At 47.5% G+C, this 5,581-nt stretch overlaps 1 protein-coding gene across 1 annotated transcript in view; it reads left to right on the top strand.

Annotated features, from left to right (window-relative positions):
- Window positions 1–439: 439 nt before the first annotated feature.
- RPH3AL (rabphilin 3A-like (without C2 domains)) overlaps window positions 440–5,581 on the top strand; it is a 119,191-nt gene continuing 114,049 nt past the window's right edge. Inside the window, 1 exon segment of the mRNA XM_010861350.1 lies at window positions 440–566. The gene's annotated coding sequence lies outside the window, so the exon portion shown is untranslated.

Below are 5,581 nucleotides of genomic sequence, written 5' to 3'. Positions count from 1 at the left end.
TTGAAGTTTCAGGAAGTCATGAGATGCTGACGCCCATGTATGACCACTGCCTGAAATGAATAGTTTGAATACTTTTCCGTAAAATGTGCCCTTTTGAAAAACAACAACAAAGTCCTTAAAACTTGTAAAAGTGGCGAGACTTTAAAAAATAAAAGGAATGCAAACGTTCCCAAGAGAGGCCTGCCTCTAATAGGAAATGTCCTTCATCTGTTCGGCTTTGTCATTGTTTAGTTGCTAAGTTGTGCCCAACTCCTTTGCCACCCCATGCACTGTAGCCCCCCCTGCCCCCCCCCCCCAGCCTCCTCTGTTCAGCTTTAGAAAATGTCATTAGGAGGAACTTGGTCACCCATGGATTGGCTTCAGCTGGGCGTCGGTCCACCCAGAGAATCCAGGCCTTGGTTTGGCTCCAGCTGGGCCTTCCCCGGCTGCCACTTATTGACTTAAGTCCCAGTGATTCAGATCTTCATCAGGGTCGCCCCTGACAACCCGTGGTGAGGGAGAGAGGGGACCCGCCTCCTTCTAGACGCCAGCAGGGCCAGGCCCAAGCCAAGACCCCTCGGTTCCTGGTAGGTGTTTTGGGGTCTTTGGCAATGAGGGGATGGGAAGATTTCATTTTTTCTGGAGCCAAGGCTTTTCCTAGAACTTTGCTAACTCCCGGGAAGGGTGTGTCTGTGCTGGGAGAGCAGTGTTAATGGTTGACTTGCTTTTTCCTGGGTTACTCCAAGGCCTGTGGCTTCCCAGGGAGAGGGGGCAGGGATTGGGGAAGGGAGAAGCACCCCTGCATCCCCTTGACAGTTGCTACACTTTCCGTACCATCCTGTAGGCCGGCAGAGGTTAGGGGTGGATGGAGGAGGGGATGTGTGCTTTCGAAGAAAGTTGGGCAGCAGATGGGCCCAGAGCCAGGGGGAGAAAAGGACCCCATTACTACAACTGAACAAACTGGAACTTTCTGTCTGTTAAATATTTTTTATTGGATGTGAAGGCACTGGAAGAGGGGCTAGACTGTGTCTAGTCTCCAGACGACTGTGAGGCAGGCCCAGGAAAACCAAGAGCTATGCAGGAGGTGTGAGAGATGTGGGTTTGATCCCTGGGCCCGTAGATCTCCTGGAGAAGGAAATGGCAATCCACTCCAGTATTCTTGCCTGGGGAAATCCTATGGACAGAGGAGCCTGTGGGCTATGGCCCATGGGGTCCACAAGAGTCGGGTCGTGACTGAGCACGCATGCATACAGTAATGTATGTATTTTATACGGATGAGCACTTCAAACATTTGAATGATTAGGTATTTATTTTCGTGTGCATTAGACCATGACTTTTTGTTTTAAAGTTCCCTTCTATTTATAGCAAACGATATGGTTTTCTCTTTGTGGTGGAGTTTGCTTTAAAAATAAAGTAAAAGATTGCTTCCATGTCCTGGCTATTATAAACAGCAACCTAGATGTCCATCAGCAGATGAATGGATAAGAAAGCTGTGGTACATATACACAATGGAGTATTACTCAGCCATTAAAAAGAATACATTTGAATCAGTTCTAATGAGGTGGATGAAACTGGAGCCTATTATACAGAGTGAAGTAAGCCAGAAGGAAAAACACCAATACAGTATACTAACGCATATATATGGAATTTAGAAAGATGGTAACAATAACCCGGTGTATGAGACAGCAAAAGAGACACTGATGTATAGAACAGTCTTATGGACTCTGTGGGAGAGGGAGAGGGTGGGAAGATTTGGGAGAATGACATTGAAACATGTAAAATATCATGTATGAAACAAGATGCCAGTCCAGGTTCGATGCACGATACTGGATGCTTGGGGCTAGTGCACTGGGACGACCCAGAGGGATGGTATGGGGAGGGAGGAGGGAGGAGGGTTCAGGATGGGGAACACATGTATACCTGTGGTGGATTCATTTTGATATTTGGCAAAACTAATACAATTATGTAAAGTTTAAAAATAAAATAAAATTAAAAAAAATAAATAAAGTAAAAGAGTGAGGTGACTTAAAGGGAAATATTAAGTAAAGAGTAGTATGGATGGCAGGTGGCATGGGGATGCTTAAGTTTTGGGAACAGTGTGCTGGGGGAATTCAGAGAGAGGCTCAGAAAGGAAAGGGCTCCTGGAAGAGTCAGCTGGTGTCGGGGAGGAGTAGGATCTAGCAAGGTGGAGGTGGGAGAGGGTGTATCTTACTAGCAGGTGTGCAAATGTGTGTGTGCAAATCTTTTTTTAAATTTTAATTTTTTAATTGGAGGATAATTGCTTTATAGTGTTGTTAGTTTCTGCTGTACAACGTGGATCCACTCAAGGTATACCTATATCCCCTCCCTCCTGAGCCTCCCTCCCACCCCCATGTGCAAATCTTGGTTTCCATTTTAGTTGCCACACATGGAGAAGGGAATGGCAACCCACTCCAGTATTCTTGCCTGAAGAATCCCATGGATCTTCAAGGAGATCCAACCAGTCCATCCTAAAGGAAATCAGTCCTGACTATTCATTGGAAGGACTAATGCTGAAGCTGAAACTCCAGTACTTTGGCCACCTGATGCAAAGAACTGACTCATTTAAAAAGACCCTGATGCTGGGAATGATTGAAGGCGGGAGGAGAAGGGGATGACAGAGGATGAGATGGATGGCATCACTGACTCAATTGGACATGAGTTTGAGTAAGCTCTGGGAGTTGGTGATGGACAGGGAGGCCTGGCATGCTGCGGTCCATGGGGTCGCAAAGAGTCGGACACAACTGAGTGACTGAACTGAACTGAGGGGAGGCGGTGGGAGCTGGGCAGGGGCGTGGATCAGAAGTTGTGTGTGGAGGCCCGAAAGGGAGGTGCCTGTCTCCCCAAGCTGGGCCCAGTGGCCCATTCCTGGGATCTTCTGGCTGAGTGTGGAATGTTCTGGGGGAAGCGGGTGGGTCTGCTGCAGGAAGCTTGGCTCTGAGTCAGAGCACCGGTTCCTGCAGAAAGAGGAAGCATTCGGTTCCCTGCCCTGCAGTTTGGTCAGGACAGCCTGGCTAACAGACCCTGGCTAAGGTTTCATTTATCAGCTGAGCCTATGGTCATCAGGGTTACAGATTTTCGTTGTTGTTGTTTAATTGTTCCATTTGTTTCTTCTACTTCAGAGAATATCCCCAGGAGTTAAGAAGCAGGCTTGATTTAAAAACGAGGTTTTGTTTTCTTTCCCTTTGAGGGCCAACTCTGGGCCAGGCACTGTGTCTAGAACTCTGTTCACCCTGGACAGGACCTGCTAGGGAAAGAAAGTGTCATGACCTGCATTATACAGAGGATGAAACAAGGGGTAGGGAAATGTGGCTACTCCCAAATTATACAGTAGGTTCAGTGCAGAGCCTGATTCCAAACTCAAATGCTGGGACTGTCAGTGGGAGTAAGACTGTCACCAGCTATATCACCTGGGAGAAAGAGCTCACCGTCTGTGCTTCCCTGTCTGGTGTGGGGCCGCTCCTTGTGGTGTGCTGGGGTGCATCTGTAAAATGGGGGTGCTGGGTACCCCCAGCGTGGCTTCAGGGAATGCGTGAGTTATGATACAGCCAAGGTGCGTGTAAGTATTCACCGCTCTTAATGCTGTTGTGACATAAAGCTAGAGTTGCAATTCTAAACATCAGTTTTATTGGGAGACATTTTTGGGGAGGGTATTACTTAGGGTAGGGGAGAAGCATTGTTTGTTTAATTAATTTTGGCTGTGCTGAGTGTTGTGCTCGGGCCTCTCATTGCAGCGGCTTCTCTTGTTGCGGAGCCCTAACTCTAGGCACTCAGATTTCTGTAGTTGCTCTGTGTGGGCTCAGTAGTTGTGGCACATGGGCTTAGTTACTCTGAGGCATGTGGGATCTTCCTGGACCAGGGGTCGAACCCGTGTCCCCTGCCTCGACAGGTGGATTCTTAACCACAGGAATACCAGGGAAGTCCAGAAGGGTTGTTTTAATTTTAAAAGAATTAATTCATATGGTGTAGAATGGGAAATCTTGAACTTGGAGACCCTGCCTTTGGCCTGGCTGTTTCTGGCCGCACTCCCCTTCCCTAGATGCCGGGGGAGGTGCATGTAGGGAGGAGGGGAATCTGAGTTCGATTTCCACTGTTATTAGCCTCACTTAGGTGAAAGCCTGAGAACAAAGTTGGTCTTCCTTGGTGGCTCAGGCTGTAAAGGGTCCGCCTACAACTCAGGAAACTCAGGTTTGATCCCTGGGTTGGGAAGATGCCCCGGAGAAGGGAATGGCAACTCACTCCAGTATTCTTGCTGGGAAAATCCCATGGACAGAGGAATTTGGTGGGCTACAGTCCATGAGGTCACAAAGAGTCAGATACGTCTGAGCATCTAAGCACACACATGGCTGTTTTCACAGCTTCCCGGGAAGCCCCAGGTCTCTGATCTCAACCTGCCGTAAATTATTACCCAGGAGCTGTGTCCTAATCGCCTATGACCTTAACCAGCTATTCTCTGAGTTCCTTTCCAGCTTTAGCATTAAGAGAGCCCTCTGCCTTTCTGGCAGTTCTACCAGGATGACTCTCTTCCTGGAATGCCTGCCACAGCCCTACTTCTCCCTTTCAGCTCTCTGCCAGACCTTCCTCCACTTGGAAGCCCTCTGGGATTGCCGCAGAGAGAATGCCTAACTGAGCCTGCTCTTTGCTCCCACTGTTCTTGGTACAGTCCCAGCATTTATTAGCGCCATTGTCTGATTCATTCAGGATTCATCCCACTCATATACAGTTTGCACTGGGTATTCACAGCCAACGAAACAGAGGTGGCCTCTCTCCCTACAGACCTTATAGAGATTAACAAGTAAAGAAAGAAATGCATGCATTCAAATTGTGATGCATCCGATGAAGACCTTTCCCTCTTAAGTGCCAGGCTGTGTCTCCCAGCCATGTGAGCCATGAGATGTGGATGGAGAAGATGTTTGTGGAATAAAGGCACGAGCGGTACGCACTCTTCTCGTTTGCAGACAGGAGGAGATCAAATTGTTAATCAACACGAAAACAATTTGAAAAGTATGACACATTATACACATCTAATTATAATTATAGAGTATCACAAGATTCTTTCTCATTGGTGAAGATGAGGGCAATATATTTTTTGGCTGTAGAAGAAAATTAAGAAAAAATTTCCCCCGATCTCACTGGTAGCATTTGACTTAAATTTTTTTTAAGTTTACAGAAAAAAATTGACTGAAGTGTACGGAGTTCCCACATTCTCCCTTGCCCCAATTTCCCCTTATTAACATTTTTTACTGTGTCATACATTTGTCATAACTCACAGAGTGTACACCAAGCGTGATCCCCTAATGAAAACTGTGGGCTTTAGTTTACAGTAATGTATCACTATCACGCTTGCATTGGTGGTTCAGTGGTAGAATTGCTGTGATCAGGGACTCCCACGCGTACTTGTGATTGCACTGGGCTGCTCTCTAGTTCCCGTACGCAGGCTTCTTGTTGGGATGGCTTCTTTCATGGAGCACGGGCTCTAGGGCGCTCAGGCTCAGTAGTTGGATGGCACAGGCTTAGGTGCCCCATGGGACGTGGAATCTTCCAGAACCAGGGATCAAATCCGGGTCTCCTGCATTGGCAAGCG

The sequence above is a fragment of the Bison bison genome, unplaced genomic scaffold (genome assembly GCF_000754665.1).
Source record: "Bison bison bison isolate TAMUID 2011002044 unplaced genomic scaffold, Bison_UMD1.0 scf7180017864472, whole genome shotgun sequence".
Classification (NCBI taxonomy): domain Eukaryota; kingdom Metazoa; phylum Chordata; class Mammalia; order Artiodactyla; family Bovidae; genus Bison; species Bison bison.
Note: the sequence above shows the minus strand (reverse complement) of the source record. Positions and strands in the feature narration are given on the sequence as shown.